Source organism: Scyliorhinus torazame, chromosome 18 (genome assembly GCF_047496885.1).
Source record: "Scyliorhinus torazame isolate Kashiwa2021f chromosome 18, sScyTor2.1, whole genome shotgun sequence".
NCBI lineage: Eukaryota > Metazoa > Chordata > Chondrichthyes > Carcharhiniformes > Scyliorhinidae > Scyliorhinus > Scyliorhinus torazame.
Genome location: NC_092724.1, coordinates 57,038,788 through 57,055,364, shown reverse-complemented (window position 1 = coordinate 57,055,364; position 16,577 = coordinate 57,038,788). Strand labels below are relative to the sequence as shown.

At 59.4% G+C, this 16,577-nt stretch overlaps 1 protein-coding gene across 3 annotated transcripts in view; it reads right to left on the bottom strand.

Moving 5' to 3' along the window:
• ticam1 (TIR domain containing adaptor molecule 1) overlaps positions 1–16,577 on the bottom strand; it is a 41,290-nt gene that overhangs the window by 7,061 nt on the left and 17,652 nt on the right. The window contains exon 1 of one of the 3 annotated variants that reach the window (XM_072482764.1): positions 13,504–13,790. The exons of the other annotated variants lie outside the window; for them this stretch is intronic. The gene's annotated coding sequence lies outside the window, so the exon portion shown is untranslated. Of the gene's footprint in view, positions 1–13,503; positions 13,791–16,577 lie in introns of those variants that run through there. 3 annotated transcript variants of the gene reach the window in all.

Sequence of the window (16,577 nt, the reverse complement as noted above, 5' to 3'; positions counted from 1 at the left end):
AGCGGGAGCGCGGGTATGCGGGAGCGGGAGCGCGGGTATGCGGGAGCGGGAGCGCGGGTATGCGGGAGCGGGAGCGCGGGTATGCGGGAGCGGGAGCGCGGGTATGCGGGAGCGGGAGCGCGGGTATGCGGGAGCGCGGGTATGCGGGAGCGCGGGTATGCGGGAGCGCGGGTATGCGGGAGCGCGGGTATGCGGGAGCGCGGGTATGCGGGAGCGCGGGTATGCGGGAGCGCGGGTATGCGGGAGCGCGGGTATGCGGGAGCGGGAGCGCGGGTATGCGGGAGCGGGAGCGCGGGTATGCGGGAGCGGGAGCGCGGGTATGCGGGAGCGGGAGCGCGGGTATGCGGGAGCGGGAGCGCGGGTATGCGGGAGCGGGAGCGCGGGTATGCGGGAGCGGGAGCGCGGGTATGCGGGAGCGGGAGCGCGGGTATGCGGGAGCGGGAGCGCGGGTATGCGGGAGCGGGAGCGCGGGTATGCGGGAGCGGGAGCGCGGGTATGCGGGAGCGGGAGCGCGGGTATGCGGGAGCGGGAGCGCGGGTATGCGGGAGCGGGAGCGCGGGTATGCGGGAGCGGGAGCGCGGGTATGCGGGAGCGGGAGCGCGGGTATGCGGGAGCGGGAGCGCGGGTATGCGGGAGCGGGAGCGCGGGTATGCGGGAGCGGGAGCGCGGGTATGCGGGAGCGGGAGCGCGGGTATGCGGGAGCGGGAGCGCGGGTATGCGGGAGCGGGAGCGCGGGTATGCGGGAGCGGGAGCGCGGGTATGCGGGAGCGGGAGCGCGGGTATGCGGGAGCGGGAGCGCGGGTATGCGGGAGCGGGAGCGCGGGTATGCGGGAGCGGGAGCGCGGGTATGCGGGAGCGGGAGCGCGGGTATGCGGGAGCGGGAGCGCGGGTATGCGGGAGCGGGTATGCGGGAGCGGGAGCGCGGGTAATCGGGAGCGGGAGCGCGGGTATGCGGGAGCGCGGGTATGCGGGAGCGGGGGAGCGGGAGCGCGGGTATGCGGGAGCGGGAGCGCGGGTATGCGGGAGCGGGAGCGCGGGTATGCGGGAGCGGGAGCGCGGGTATGCGGGAGCGGGAGCGCGGGTGTGCGGGAGCGCGGGTGTGCGGGAGCGCGGGTATGCGGGAGCGCGGGTGTGCGGGAGGAGCGCGGCGGTGAGCGCGGGTACGCGGGGTAGTGCGTGAGCGGGAGCGCGGGTACTGCGGGAGCGGGAGTACGCTGGGGAGCGGGAGCGGAGAGCGCGGCGTGTAGCGGGAGCGGCGGAGCGCGGGTACGCGGCGGGAGCGGGAGCGAGCGCGGGTACGCGGGAGCGGAGAGCGCGGGTACGCGGGAGCGGAGAGCGCGGGTACGCGGGAGCGAGCGCGGGGTACGCGGGGAGCGGGAGGCGTGAGCGCGGGTACGCGGAGCGGGAGCGGCGGGTACGCGGAGAGCGGAGGAGCGCGGGTACGCGGGAGCGGGGGAGCGCGGGAGTACGCGGGAGAGCGGATGAGGCGGGGTACGCGCGGTAGCGGGAGCGAGGGGTACTGCGGGGAGCGCGGTATGCGGGAGCGCGGTATGCGGAGAGCGCTGGGTATGCGGGAGCGCGGGTATGCGGTGAGCGGGGTATGCGGGGAGGCGCGGGTATGCGGGAGCGCGGGTATGCGGGAGCGCTGGGTATGCGGGAGCGCGGGTATGCGGGGAGCGAGCGGGGTTATGCGGGTGAGCGCGGGTATGAGGCGGGGGATGCGGAGCGCGGGTATGCGGGAGCGCGGTGTATGCGGGAGCGAGCGGGTATGCGGGAGCGCGGGGTATGCGTGGAGCGCGGGGTATGCGGAGAGCGTGCGGATGCGGGAGCGCGGGTATGCGGTGAGGCGCGGGGTATGCGGGAGCGCGGGTATGCGGGAGACGCGGCGGGGTATGCGGGAGCGCGGGTGTAAGCTGCGGAGGAGCGGGTGCAGGCGCGGGGTATGCGGGAGCGGGAGCATGCGGGGAGCGCGTGAGCATGCGGGGAGCGGGGAGCATGCGGGAGAGCGGGGAGCAGTGCAGCGGAGCGAGCGGGAGCATGCGGGAGCGGGAGCATGCGGGAGCGGGAGCGGGAGCATGCGGGAGAGGGCGGGAGAGGGAGCGCGGGTATGCGGGAGAGGGAGCGCGGGTATGCGGGAGAGGGAGCGCGGGTATGCGGGAGAGGGAGCGCGGGTATGCGGGAGAGGGAGCGCGGGTATGCGGGAGCGCGGGTATGCGGGAGCGCGGGTATGCGGGAGCGCGGGTATGCGGGAGCGCGGGTATGCGGGAGCGCGGGTATGCGGGAGCGCGGGTATGCGGGAGCGCGGGTATGCGGGAGCGCGGGTATGCGGGAGCGCGGGTATGCGGGAGCGCGGGTATGCGGGAGCGGGAGCGCGGGTATGCGGGAGCGGGAGCGCGGGTATGCGGGAGCGGGAGCGCGGGTATGCGGGAGCGGGAGCGCGGGTATGCGGGAGCGGGAGCGCGGGTATGCGGGAGCGGGAGCGCGGGTATGCGGGAGCGGGAGCGCGGGTATGCGGGAGCGGGAGCGCGGGTATGCGGGAGCGGGAGCGCGGGTATGCGGGAGCGGGAGCGCGGGTATGCGGGAGCGGGAGCGCGGGTATGCGGGAGCGGGAGCGCGGGTATGCGGGAGCGGGAGCGCGGGTATGCGGGAGCGGGAGCGCGGGTATGCGGGAGCGGGAGCGCGGGTATGCGGGAGCGGGAGCGCGGGTATGCGGGAGCGGGAGTATGCGGGAGCGCGGGTATGCGGGAGCGGGAGCGCGGGTATGCGGGAGCGGGAGCGCGGGTATGCGGGAGCGGGAGCGCGGGTATGCGGGAGCGGGAGCGCGGGTATGCGGGAGCGGGAGCGCGGGTATGCGGGAGCGGGAGCGCGGGTATGCGGGAGCGGGAGCGCGGGTATGCGGGAGCGGGAGCGCGGGTATGCGGGAGCGGGAGCGCGGGTATGCGGGAGCGGGAGCGCGGGTATGCGGGAGCGGGAGCGCGGGTATGCGGGAGCGGGAGCGCGGGTATGCGGGAGCGGGAGCGCGGGTATGCGGGAGCGGGAGCGCGGGTATGCGGGAGCGCGGGCATGCGGGAGCGCGGGCATGCGGGAGCGCGGGCATGCGGGAGCGGGAGCGGGAGCGCGGGCATGCGGGAGCGGGAGCGCGGGTATGCGGGAGCGGGAGCGCGGGTATGCGGGAGCGCGGGTATGCGGGAGCGCGGGTATGCGGGAGCGGGAGCGCGGGTATGCGGGAGCGGGAGCGCGGGTATGCGGGAGCGCGGGTATGCGGGAGCGCGGGTACGCGGGTACGCGGGTATGCGTGAGCGGGAGCGCGGGTATGCGGGAGCGCGGGTATGCGGGAGCGGGAGCTCGGGTATGCGGGAGCGGGAGCGCGGGTATGCGGGAGCGCGGGTATGCGTGAGCGGGAGCGCGGGTATGCGTGAGCGGGAGCGCGGGTATGCGTGAGCGGGAGCGCGGGTATGCGTGAGCGGGAGCGCGGGTATGCGTGAGCGGGAGCGCGGGTATGCGTGAGCGGGAGCGCGGGTATGCGTGAGCGGGAGCGCGGGTATGCGTGAGCGGGAGCGCGGGTATGCGTGAGCGCGGGTATGCGTGAGCGCGGGTATGCGTGAGCGCGGGTATGCGTGAGCAGGAGCGCGGGTACGCGTGAGCGGGAGCGCGGGTACGCGTGAGCGGGAGCGTGGGTACGCGTGAGCGGGAGCGCGGGTACGCGTGAGCGCGGGTACGCGTAAGCGGGAGCGCGGGTATGCGTGAGCGAGTATGCGTGAGCGAGAGCGCGTGTATGCGTGAGCGAGAGCGCGTGTATGCGTGAGCGAGATGGCTTGTATGCGTGAGCGAGAGGGCGTGTATGCGTGAGCGAGAGCGCGTGTACGCGTGAGCGAGACCGCGTGTATGCGTGAGCGAAAGCGCGTGTATGCGTGAGCACATGTCTGTATGAGCAAGAGTGTGTATGAAAGCAAGAGTTTGTGTGTCTGTGAGTGTGTGTATATGTGTGAGCGTGAGAATGTACATTTGTGAGCAAGACTGCGTATGCATGAGCAAAAGTTTGTGTGTATGTGAGCGAGAATGTGTAAAGCGTGAGAAAGAGCGTGTGAGCGCAAGAGCGTATGTGTGAGCAAGAGCGTGCGTGTGTGAGCATGGGAGTGCGTGTGTGTGTGAGCAAGAGCGTGTGTGTGTGTGTGTGAGCAAGAGCGTGTGTGTGTGTGAGCAAGAGTGTGCGAGAGCATGGGAGTGAATGTGTGAGCAAGACCGTGTGTGAGTGAGCAAGAGCGTGTGTGAGTGAGCAAGAGCGTGTGTGAGTGAGCAAGAGCGTGTGTGAGTGAGCATGTGCGTGTGAGCAAGAACGTGTGCGTGTGAGCAAGAGCGTGTGCGTGTGAGCAAGAGCGTGTGCATGTGAGCAAGAGCGTGTGCGTGTGAGCAAGAGCGTCTGTGAGTGAGCAAGAGCGTGTGCGTGTGAGAGCAAGAGCGTGTGTGTGTGAGCAAGAGCGTGTGTGAGCATGGGAGTGAATGTGTGAGCAAGAGCATGTGTGAGTGAGCAAGAGTGTGTGTGTGTGTGTGAGCAAGAGCGTGTGTGTGTGTGTGTGAGCAAGAGCGTTTGTGTGTGTGTGAGCAAGAGCGTGTGTGAGCATGGGAGTGAATGTGTGAGCAAGAGCGTGTGTGTGTGTGAGCAAGAGTGCGCGTGTGTGTGTGTGAGCAAGAGCGTGTGTGTGAGCAAGAGCGTGTGTGTGCGTGAGCAAGAGCGTGTGTGTGTGTGAGCATGGGAGTGAATATGTGAGCAAAAGCGTGTGTGTGAGCAAGAGCGTGCGTGTGTGAGCAAGAGCATGTGTGTGAGCAAGAGCGTGTGCGTGTGAGCAAGGGCGTGTGCGTGAGAGCAAGGGCGTGTGCGTGAGAGCAAGGGCGTGTGCGTGAGAGCAAGGGCGTGTGCGTGAGAGCAAGGGCGTGTGCGTGAGAGCAAGGGCGTGTGAGAGAGCAAGGGCGTGTGTGAGAGCAAGGGCGTGTGTGAGAGCAAGGGCGTGTGTGAGAGCAAGGGCGTGTGTGAGCAAGAGCGTGCGCGTGTGAGCAAGAGCGTGCGCGTGTGAGCAAGAGCGTGCGCGTGTGAGCAAGAGCGTGCGCGTGTGAGCAAGAGCGTGTGCGTGTGAGCAAGAGCGTGTGCGTGTGAGCAAGGGCGTGTGCGTGAGAGCAAGGGCGTGTGTGAGAGCAAGGGCGTGTGTGAGAGCAAGGGCGTGTGTGAGAGCAAGAGCGTGTGTGTGTGTGAGCGCAAGAGCGTGTGTGAGAGCAAGGGCGTGTGAGAGCAAGGGCATGTGTGAGCAAGAGCGTGTGTGTGAGTGAGCAAGAGCGTGTGTGTGTGAGCAAGAGCGTGTGTATGTGTGAGCAAGAGCGTGTGTATGTGTGAGCAAGAGCGTGTGTGTGTGTGAGCAAGAGCGTGTGTGTGTGTGAGCAAGAGCGTGTGTGTGTGTGTGAGCAAGAGCGTGTGTGTGAGCAAGAGCGTGTGTGTGCGTGAGCAAGAGCGTGTGTGTGCGTGAGCATGGGAGTGAATATGTGAGCAAAAGCGTGTGTGTGAGCAAGAGCGTGCGTGTGTGAGCAAGAGCATGTGTGTGAGCAAGAGCGTGTGCGTGTGAGCAAGGGCGTGTGCGTGAGAGCAAGGGCGCGTGTGACAGCAAGGGCGTGTGAGAGAGCAAGGGCGTGTGTGAGAGCAAGGGCGTGTGTGAGAGCAAGGGCGTGTGTGAGAGCAAGGGCGTGTGTGAGAGCAAGGGCGTGTGTGAGAGCAAGGGCGTGTGTGAGCAAGAGCGTGCGTGTGTGAGCAAGAGCGTGCGTGTGTGAGCAAGAGCGTGCGCGTGTGAGCAAGAGCGTGCGCGTGTGAGCAAGAGCGTGTGCGTGTGAGCAAGAGCGTGTGCGTGTGAGCAAGGGCGTGTGCGTGAGAGCAAGGGCGCGTGTGACAGCAAGGGCGTGTGAGAGAGCAAGGGCGTGTGTGAGAGCAAGGGCGTGTGTGAGAGCAAGGGCGTGTGTGAGAGCAAGGGCGTGTGTGAGAGCAAGGGCGTGTGTGAGAGCAAGGGCGTGTGTGAGAGCAAGGGCGTGTGTGAGCAAGAGCGTGCGTGTGTGAGCAAGAGCGTGCGTGTGTGAGCAAGAGCGTGCGCGTGTGAGCAAGAGCGTGCGCGTGTGAGCAAGAGCGTGTGCGTGTGAGCAAGAGCGTGTGCGTGAGAGCAAGGGCGTGTGTGAGAGCAAGGGCGTGTGTGAGAGCAAGGGCGTGTGTGTGAGCGCAAGAGCGTGTGTGTGTGTGAGCGCAAGAGCGTGTGTGAGAGCAAGGGCGTGTGAGAGCAAGGGCATGTGTGAGCAAGAGCGTGTGTGTGAGTGAGCAAGAGCGTGTGTATGTGTGAGCAAGAGCGTGTGTATGTGTGAGCAAGAGCGTGTGTGTGTGTGAGCAAGAGCGTGTGTGTGTGTGAGCAAGAGCGTGTGTGTGTGTGAGCAAGAGCGTGTGTGTGTGTGTGAGCAAGAGCGTGTGTGAGCATGGGAGTGAATGTGTGAGCAAGAGCGTGTGTGTGTGTGAGCAAGAGCGTGTGTGTGTGTGAGCAAGAGCGTGTATGTGAGCAAGAGCGTGTGTGTGTATGTGAGCAAGAGCGTGTGTGTGTGTATGTGAGCAAGAGCGTGTATGTGAGCGTATGTGAGCAAGAGCGTGTATGTGAGCAAGAGCGTGTGTGTGAGCCAGAGTGCGTGTGTGAGCCAGAGTGCGTGTGTGAGCCAGAGTGCGTGTGTGAGCCAGAGTGCGTGTGTGAGCCAGAGTGCGTGTGTGAGCCAGAGTGCGTGTGTGAGCCAGAGTGCGTGTGTGAGCCAGAGTGCGTGTGTGAGCCAGAGCGTGTGTGAGCATGAGCAAGAGCGTGCGTATGTGAGCAAGTGGGTGTGTGAGCAAGTGTGTATGCGTGAGCGAGGTGCGTGTATGCGTGAGCGAGGTGCGTCAATGCGTGAGCGAGGTGCATGTATGTGTGAGCTCCTGTCTGCGCGTCTGCGTGAGCGAGAGCGCGCGTCTGCGTGAGCGAGAGCGCGCGTCTGCGTGAGCGAGAGCGCGCGTCTGCGTGAGCGAGAGCGCGCGTCTGCGTGAGCGAGAGCGCGCGTCTGCGTGAGCGAGAGCGCGCGTCTGCGTGAGCGAGAGCGCGCGTCTGCGTGAGCGAGAGCGCGCGTCTGCGTGAGCGAGAGCGCGTGTATGCGTGAGCGAGACCGCGTGTATGCGTCAGCGAAAGCGCGTGTATGCGTGAGCACATGTCTGTGTGAGCAAGAGTGTGTATGAAAGCAAGAGTTCGTGTGTCTGTGAGTGTGTGTATATGTGTGAGCGTGAGAATGTACATTTGTGAGCAAGACTGCGTATGCATGAGCAAAAGTTTGTGTGTATGTGAGCGAGAATGTGTAAAGCGTGAGAAAGAGCGTGTGAGCGCAAGAGCGTGTGTGTGAGCAAGAGCGTGCGTGTGTGAGCAAGAGCGTGCGTGTGTGAGCAAGAGCGTGCGTGTGTGAGCATGGGAGTGCGTGTGTGAGCATGGGAGTGCGTGTGTGAGCAAGAGCGTGTGTGAGTGAGCAAGAGCGTGTGTGTGTGTGTGTGTGTGTGTGTGTGAGCAAGAGCGTGTGTGTGTGTGTGAGCAAGAGCGTGTGTGTGTGTGAGCAAGAGCGTGTGTGTGTGTGAGCAAGAGCGTGTGTGTGTGAGCAAGAGCGTGTGTGAGCATGGGAGTGAATGTGTGAGCAAGAGCGTGCATGTGAGCAAGAGCGTGCGTGTGTGTCAGCAAGAGCTTGCGCGTGTGAGCTAGAGCGTGCGCGTGTGAGCTAGAGCGTGCGCGTGTGAGCTAGAGCGTGCGCGTGTGAGCAAGAGCGTGTGTGAGTGAGCAAGAGCGTGTGTGTGTGTGTGTGTGTGTGTGAGCAAGAGCGTGTGTGTGTGAGCAAGAGCGTGTGTGTGTGTGAGCAAGAGCTTGCGCGTGTGAGCTAGAGCGTGCGCGTGTGAGCTAGAGCGTGCGCGTGTGAGCTAGAGCGTGCGCGTGTGAGCTAGAGCGTGCGCGTGTGAGCAAGAGCGTGCGCATGTGAGCAAGAGCGTGCGCGTGTGAGCAAGAGCGTGTGTGAGTGAGCAAGAGCGTGTGTGTGTGTGTGTGAGCAAGAGCGTGTGTGTGTGTCAGCAAGAGCTTGCGCGTGTGAGCTAGAGCGTGCGCGTGTGAGCTAGAGCGTGCGCGTGTGAGCTAGAGCGTGCGCGTGTGAGCTAGAGCGTGCGCGTGTGAGCAAGAGCGTGCGCGTGTGAGCAAGAGCGTGCGCGCGTGAGCAAGAGCGTGCGCGTGTGAGCAAGAGCGTGCGCGTGTGAGCAAGAGCGTGCGCGTGTGAGCAAGAGCGTGCGCGTGTGAGCAAGAGCGTGCGTGAGAGAGCAAGGGCGTTTGTGTGAGCAAGGGCGTGTGTGTGAGCAAGAGCATGTGTGTGTGAGCAGGGGAGTGTGTGTGAGCAGGGGAGTGTGTGTGAGCAGGGGAGTGTGTGTGAGCAGGGGAGTGTGTGTGAGCAAGAGCGTGTGTGTGAGAGCAAGAGCGTGTGTGTGTGAGCAAGACCGTGCGCGTGTGAGCAAGAGCGTGCGCGTGTGAGCAAGAGCGTGCGCGTGTGAGCAAGAGCGTGCGCGTGTGAGCAAGAGCGTGCGCATGTGAGCAAGAGCGTGCGCGAGAGAGCAAGGGCGTTTGTGTGAGCAAGGGCGTGTGTGTGAGCAAGAGCATGTGTGTGTGAGCAGGGGAGTGTGTGTGAGCAGGGGTGTGCGTGTGAGCAAGAGCGTGTGCGTGTGAGCAAGAGCGTGTGCGTGTGAGCAAGAGCGTGTGTGAGTGAGCAAGAGCGTGTGTGTGTGTGAGCAAGAGCGTGTGTGAGCATGGGAGTGAATGTGTGAGCAAGAGCATGTGTGAGTGAGCAAGAGTGTGTGTGTGTGTGTGAGCAAGAGCGTGTGTGTGTGTGTGAGCAAGAGCGTGTGTGTGTGTGTTAGCAAGAGCGTGTGTGAGCATGGGAGTGAATGTGTGAGCAAGAGCGTGTGTGTGTGTGAGCAAGAGCGCGCGTGTGTGTGTGTGAGCAAGAGCGTGTGTGTGTGTGAGCATGGGAGTGAATATGTGAGCAAAAGCGTGTGTGAGCAAGAGCGTGCGTGTGTGAGCAAGAGCATGTGTGTGAGCAAGAGCGTGTGCGTGTGAGCAAGGGCGTGTGCGTGAGAGCAAGGACGCGTGTGACAGCAAGGGCGTGTGAGAGAGCAAGGGCGTGTGTGAGAGCAAGGGCGTGTGAGAGAGCAAGGGAGTGTGTGTGAGCAAGAGCGTGTGCGTGTGAGCAAGAGCGTGTGCGTGTGAGCAAGAGCGTGTGCGTGTGAGCAAGAGCGTGTGCGTGTGAGCAAGAGCGTGTGCGTGAGAGCAAGGGCGTGTGTGAGAGAGCAAGGGCGTGTGAGAGAGCAAGGGCGTGTGTGAGAGCAAGGGCGTGTGTGAGAGCAAGGGCGTGTGTGAGAGCAAGGGCGTGTGTGAGAGCAAGGGCGTGTGTGTGAGCAAGAGCGTGTGTGTGAGCAAGAGCGTGTGTGTGTGTAAGAGCGTGTGTGTGTGTGAGCGCAAGAGCGTGTGTGAGAGCAAGGGCATGTGTGAGCAAGAGCGTGTGTGTGAGCAAGAGCGTGTGTGTGAGCAAGAGCGTGTGTGTGTGTGAGCAAGAGCGTGTGTGTGTGTGAGCAAGAGCGTGTGTGTGTGTGAGCAAGAGCGTGTGTGTGTGTGAGCAAGAGCGTGTGTGTGTGTGAGCAAGAGCGTGTGTGTGTGTGTGAGCAAGAGCGTGTGTGTGTGTGAGCAAGAGCGTGTGTGTGTGTGAGCAAGAGCGTGTGTGAGCATGGGAGTGAATGTGTGAGCAAGAGCGTGTGTGTGAGTGAGCAAGAGCGTGTGTGTGAGTGAGCAAGAGCGTGTGTGTGAGTGAGCAAGAGCGTGTGTATGTGTGAGCAAGAGCGTGTGTGTGTGTGAGCAAGAGCGTGTGTGTGTGTGAGCAAGAGCGTGTGTGAGCATGGGAGTGAATGTGTGAGCAAGAGCGTGTGTGTGTGAGCAAGAGCGTGTGTGTGTGTGAGCAAGAGCGTGTGTGTGTGTGAGCAAGAGCGTGTATGTGAGCAAGAGCGTGTGTGTGTATGTGAGCAAGAGCGTGTGTGTGTATGTGAGCAAGAGCGTGTGTGTGTATGTGAGCAAGAGCGTGTGTGTGAGCCAGAGTGTGTGTGTGAGCCAGAGTGCGTGTGTGAGCCAGAGTGCGTGTGTGAGCCAGAGTGCGTGTGTGAGCCAGAGTGCGTGTGTGAGCCAGAGTGCGTGTGTGAGCCAGAGCGTGTGTGAGCATGAGCAAGAGCGTGCGTATGTGAGCAAGTGGGTGTGTGAGCAAGTGTGTATGCGTGAGCGAGGTGCGTGAGCGAGGTGCGTGTATGCGTGAGCGAGGTGCGTCAATGCGTGAGCGAGGTGCATGTATGTGTGAGCTCCTGTCTGCGCGTCTGCGTGAGCGAGAGCGCGCGTCTGCGTGAGCGAGAGCGCGCGTCTGCGTGAGCGAGAGCGCGCGTCTGCATGAGCGAGAGCGCGCGTATGCGTGAGCGAGACCGCGTGTATGCGTGAGCGAGACCGCGTGTATGCGTGAGCACATGTCTGTGTGAGCAAGAGTGTGTATGAAAGCAAGAGTTCGTGTGTCTGTGAGTGTGTGTATATGTGTGAGCGTGAGAATGTACATTTGTGAGCAAGACTGCGTATGCATGAGCAAAAGTTTGTGTGTATGTGAGCGAGAATGTGTAAAGCGTGAGAAAGAGCGTGTGAGCGCAAGAGCGTGTGTGTGAGCAAGAGCGTGCGTGTGTGAGCATGGGAGTGCGTGTGTGAGCATGGGAGTGCGTGTGTGAGCAAGAGCGTGTGCGAGTGAGCAAGAGCGTGTGTGTGTGTGTGTGTGTGAGCAAGAGCGTGTGTGTGTGTGTGTGTGAGCAAGAGCGTGTGTGTGTGTGAGCAAGAGCGTGTGTGTGTGAGCAAGAGCGTGTGTGTGTGAGCAAGAGCGTGTGTGAGCATGGGAGTGAATGTGTAAGCAAGAGCGTGCATGTGAGCAAGAGCGTGCGTGTGTGTCAGCAAGAGCTTGCGCGTGTGAGCTAGAGCGTGCGCGTGTGAGCTAGAGCGTGCGCATGTGAGCAAGAGCGTGTGTGAGTGAGCAAGAGCGTGTGTGTGTGTGTGTGTGTGTGTGTGTGAGCAAGAGCGTGTGTGTGTGTGAGCAAGAGCGTGTGTGTGTCAGCAAGAGCTTGCGCGTGTCAGCTAGAGCGTGCGCGTGTCAGCTAGAGCGTGCGCGTGTCAGCTAGAGCGTGCGCGTGTCAGCTAGAGCGTGCGCGTGTGAGCAAGAGCGTGTGTGAGTGAGCAAGAGCGTGTATGTGTGTGTGTGTGTGTGTGTGTGTGTGAGCAAGAGCGTGTGTGTGTGTGTGTGTGTGTGTGTGTGTCAGCAAGAGCTTGCGAGTGTGAGCTAGAGCGTGCGCGTGTGAGCAAGAGCGTGCGCGTGTGAGCAAGAGCGTGCGCGTGTGAGCAAGAGCGTGCGCGTGTGAGCAAGAGCGTGCGCGCGTGAGCAAGAGCGTGCGCGTGTGAGCAAGAGCGTGCGTGAGAGAGCAAGGGCGTTTGTGTGAGCAAGGGCGTGTGTGTGAGCAAGAGCATGTGTGTGTGAGCAGGGGAGTGTGTGTGAGCAGGGGAGTGTGTGTGAGCAAGAGCGTGCGCGTGTGAGCAAGAGCGTGCGTGAGAGAGCAAGGGCGTTTGTGTGAGCAAGGGCGTGTGTGTGAGCAAGGGCGTGTGTGTGAGCAAGAGCATGTGTGTGTGAGCAGGGGAGTGTGTGTGAGCAAGAGCGTGCGCGTGTGAGCAAGAGCGTGCGCGTGTGAGCAAGAGCGTGCGCGTGTGAGCAAGAGCGTGCGCGTGTGAGCAAGAGCGTGCGCGTGTGAGCAAGAGCGTGCGCGTGTGAGCAAGAGCGTGCGCGAGAGAGCAAGGGCGTTTGTGTGAGCAAGGGCGTTTGTGTGAGCAAGAGCATGCGTGTGTGAGCAGGGGAGTGTGTGTGAGCAGGGGAGTGTGTGTGAGCAGGGGTGTGTGTGTGAGCAAGAGCGTGTGTGTGTGAGCAAGAACGTGTGTGTGTGAGCAAGAGCGTGTGTGTGTGAGCAAGAGCGTGTGTGTGTGAGCAAGAGCGTGTGTGTGTGAGCAAGAGCGTGTATGTGTGAGCAAGGGAGTGTATGTGTGAGCAAGAGAGTGTGTGAGCCAGAGCGTGTGTGAGCAAGAGCGTGTGTGAGCAAGAGCGTGTGTGAGCAAGAGCGTGTGTGAGCCAGAGCCTGTGTGAGCCAGAGCCTGTGTGAGCCAGAGCCTGTGTGAGCAAGAGCCTGTGTGAGCATGAGCCTGTGAGCATGAGCCTGTGTGAGCATGAGCGTGTGTGAGCATGAGCGTGTGTGAGCAAGAGCGTGTGTATGTGAGCAAGTGGGTGTGTGAGCAAGTGTGTATGCGTGAGCGAGGTGCGTGTATGCGTGAGCGAGGTGAGTGTATGCGTGAGCGAGGTGCGTGTATGCGTGAGCGAGGTGCGTCTATGTGAGCTCGTGTATGTGAGCTCGTGTCTGCGGGAGCGAAAGCGCGTGCATGCCTGAGCGAGAGTGCGTGTATGCATGAGCGAGAGTGCATGTATGCATGAGCGAGAGTGCGTGTATGCGTGAACGAGTGCGTGTATGCGTGAGCTAGAGTGCGTGTATGCGTGAGCGAAAGCGCGTGTCTGCGTGAGCGAAAGCGCGTGTCTGCGTGAGCGAAAGCGCGTGTCTGCGTGAGCGAAAGCGCGTGTCTGCGTGAGCGAGAGTGCGTGTCTGCGTGAGCGAGAGTGCGTGTCTGCGTGAGCGAAAGCGCGTGTCTGCGTGAGCGAGAGTGCGTGTCTGCGTGAGCGAGTGCATGCAAGCGTCAGCGAGAGTGCGTGTCTGCGTGAGCTAGAGTGTGTATGCATGAAGAGTTTGTGTGAGCAAGTGTGTATGAAAGCAAGAGTTTGTGTGTATGTGAGTGTGTGTACGTGAGCGTGTGTGTAAATGCGTGAGCAAGACGGTGTATATGCATGAGCAAGAGCATGTGTGAGCAAGAGCGTGTGAGCAAGAGCGTGTGTGTGAACAAGAGCATGTGTATGAGCAAGAGCGTGTGTGTGAGCAAGAGCGCGCGTGTGTGAGCAAGAGCAAGATTGTGGTGTATGTGAGAGTGTGTGTGTATGTATGTGTGAGCGTGAGAGTGTGTGAGCAAGAGTGTCTGTGAGCGAGAGAGTGTGAGCAAGAGTGTCTGTGAGCGAGAGAGTGTGAGCAAGAGTGTCTGTGAGCGAGAGAGTGTGAGCAAGAGTGTCTGTGAGCGAGAGAGTGTGAGCAAGATTTCTTTCCCAAGAGCAAGAGTCACAAGCTGTAAACGGCGGCTCTGCCTGACGCAGAGGTACCACTGGGCAGCGTTCGAGTATTTGCTCAGCATGACCGCGGAGGGGGTCCACGTGCCTATTCATATCCTTTTCTTGTATACGTACCGAATATGAGACACTTCCTGATCACTTCACCACTATCTCCGGGATCCATAATGTGCTGTCAGCAAAGTTCATAGACCATGTCGCCCTGATGGGCCAGGGTCGCCTTGTGTCGGTCTGCTCCTGTCAGTCGTGGAGTTTTTTCCCAATGCTGGGAAGGACAAGGAGTGCGCAGCCGACAGTCCATTAGCAACTCCGAGGGTGCTACTCTGATAGTGGCGTGCAGTGTGGTGCGGTAGTAGAGTAAGAATCGGTCCAGAAGGAACTCCGGAGAACCGGAGGTCTGATTCCGCATCCCTAACTTAAAAGTCTGTGCTGCCCGCTCGGCTAGCCCGTTGGAGATCAGATGATAAAGTGCGGTCCTTACGTGGCGGACACCGTTCATTTTCAGGAAATCCCCAAATTACGCACTAGCGAATGCCAAGCCGTTGTCGGACACCAAAGCCTGAGGACGTCCGTGGGTACAGAAAATTTGGCGGAGCTTCTCAATTGTGGCTCGCGATATCATCGTGGACATGCAGTGGACGTCCGTCCACTTCGAGTGGGCATCCATGATAAGTAAAAACATTGCTCCCTGGAAAGATCCCGCAAAATCTATGTGGAGGCGGGACCACGGTCATCTCGGCCAATGTCATCCTTGACGCCAGTGTAAAGTACCAGGCGAGCAATCACAAGGAAACAATGGCGGATTAGAAAAACACAATATTTATTTACCTACAAAATACACTCCTACTCCCTGAAGGGTCTCCCGTGCCTGGCCCACACTTATTTATGTCTCAAGGTCCCCTAGGTTAAGGGTGTAGCTCCCTCCCTCATCTGGAGAGATCATTCTCAGGTGAGACCATGGGGAACATGATGGTGCTGATCCCATGGCCTTGGGACGGGCTGCAACACAGAGACAAGAGTGTAACTGACTGAGCCAAGCTCAACTATACATTATCCATGCATCACCAGTCATCTCTGGACGAAGACTTGGGAATTCTAAGCTGCTCTTAGACATCCATTAATACCTATGCCAGAGTAATCAGCCCCAACCTTTTCTCCCTAAAGCAAAATTCCTGGGTCTTTGCATCTCTGGTCTCCTGAACATCTCCTCATAAGAAGGTGAACAGATAAGGCAGACACAGGTAAACTATTCCCACTGATCAGCGAGTCTAGGACACGCTAGACTCTTAGTCGTCTGCAAATTCGAACTAGACCACTGGGGACTGAAGTTAAAAAACACTTCTGCATGTAATTCTCTTCTGGAAAGGGCAGCTGCTGATGTGGGCCAATTGTTAATTTTTAATATGATATTGGTGTTATTCAAAGTTACTGGTAAATGTTGGGCTAAGGTGTGAATATGGGGTTAGTTTGCTGATGAGCCATGATCTCATTGAACAGTGGAACAGGTGCAAAGGCTAAGTGGCCTACTCCTGTTCTTATCTATTCCTGACACAAGAGTTGAGATCAGGAATTCACTGTGTTGAGGGATTAAGAATCTAGATCCACCTCGAGACAATCTGATATACGATATCATATCTGAGGACTGGAATATAAAGTACCTCTTGATACTGTAGAAGTTACGCAGATAATGGCACTAAATCTGTACACCTTGTGGTACCAGTATACCTAGGGAGACAGTTGCGTAGAGGTAATGTCACTGGAATAGTAATCTGGGGACATGGGGTTCAAATCCCCACCACGCCATCTCATGGAATTTGAATTCAATTAATAAAACAAAAAATCTGGGATTGAGAGCTAGTCTCAGTATCATCAATTGGAAAAACCCATCTCGTTCACTCATGTTAAGGAAGGAAATCTGCCTCCCTTACCTGGTCTGGCTTACACGTGACTCCAGATGAACGGCAATGTGATTGACTCTGGCAAGCCATTTGGTTCTGGGCCAATTAGGGATGGGCCATTGCCATTGACGCCCACATCCCATGAAAGAATAATTAAATAAATGGTCACCTTCACATCACTCCTACTACAGCCTCTCCAGCAATGCACCACACCTATCACGCTACGGAACACTTGGAGAAAGATCAATCAGAATCAAGTCCTGATTATGTTGAATTGGGTGACTATTCACACAGCCTTGGTTGGAGACATCTTTAGACGGGGCAACTACCCCCAAAATTACAAGTATAAAGTCAATAAAACAACACCATCAAGAACAGCAGCCAAACTTCTTCAATCTTTTCAAAAGCTCTTTGTGTGGCATATTTAGAAAGGGGTCCTCGTGATATTGATTGGTGCTGTGCCAAGGTACAAAGAGCAACCAGCCTCAGAGTTAAAAGATTACAACTAATAGCAAATCCCAGCCAATAAGAATGTTAGACATTCTGCTTTGAAATGCGATTGATGAAAATGAAACTTTCGTTTTGTGAGAATTCATATCTCATTATTGCCTCTCACCAATGTCAGTTTTTCCTCACCCTCCCATGCCACACAATTACTGCACCCAGAAACCGGGTAGGTAAACTGCTCTCGAGCCTTGGCCTATAGTGCTTTTGAAATGGTTGTTAATACAGAAGATACTCTAAAACAGTCATCTTCTACCGTGAGATGAATTGTCAGCCCTCCACTTAACTTCTCCCCGTGCAATGGTGCAAGGGATATACAGGCATGAGAGGCAGAGAGAAAATTACATTATTCAAGAAGGGAAATAGGGAAAAACCATGTAATTACAGACCAGTGAGTCTAACGTCAGTGGGAGGGAAAATGTTTCGAGGGACAGAATTAATCTCCATTTGGAGAGGCAAGGGGGGTCAATAACCAGGGTGCCTAGATTTAAGATTATGGACAGGAGATTTGGAGGGTATTTGAGGAGAGACTATTTCACCCAGAGGGAGGTGGGAATCTGAAACTCGCTGCCTGAAAAGGTGGTAGAGGCAGGAACCCGCACAACATTTAAGAAGCATTTAGATGAGCACTTGAAGTGCCAGAGCACACAAGGCTACGGACCAAGTGCTGTAAAATGGGATGAGAATAGATAGGTGCTTGATAGCCAGTGCAGACACAATGGGCTGAAGGGCCTCTTTCTGTGCGGTATGACACATTGTTTGGGAGACAGAGAAACTGTGAGAAGATAG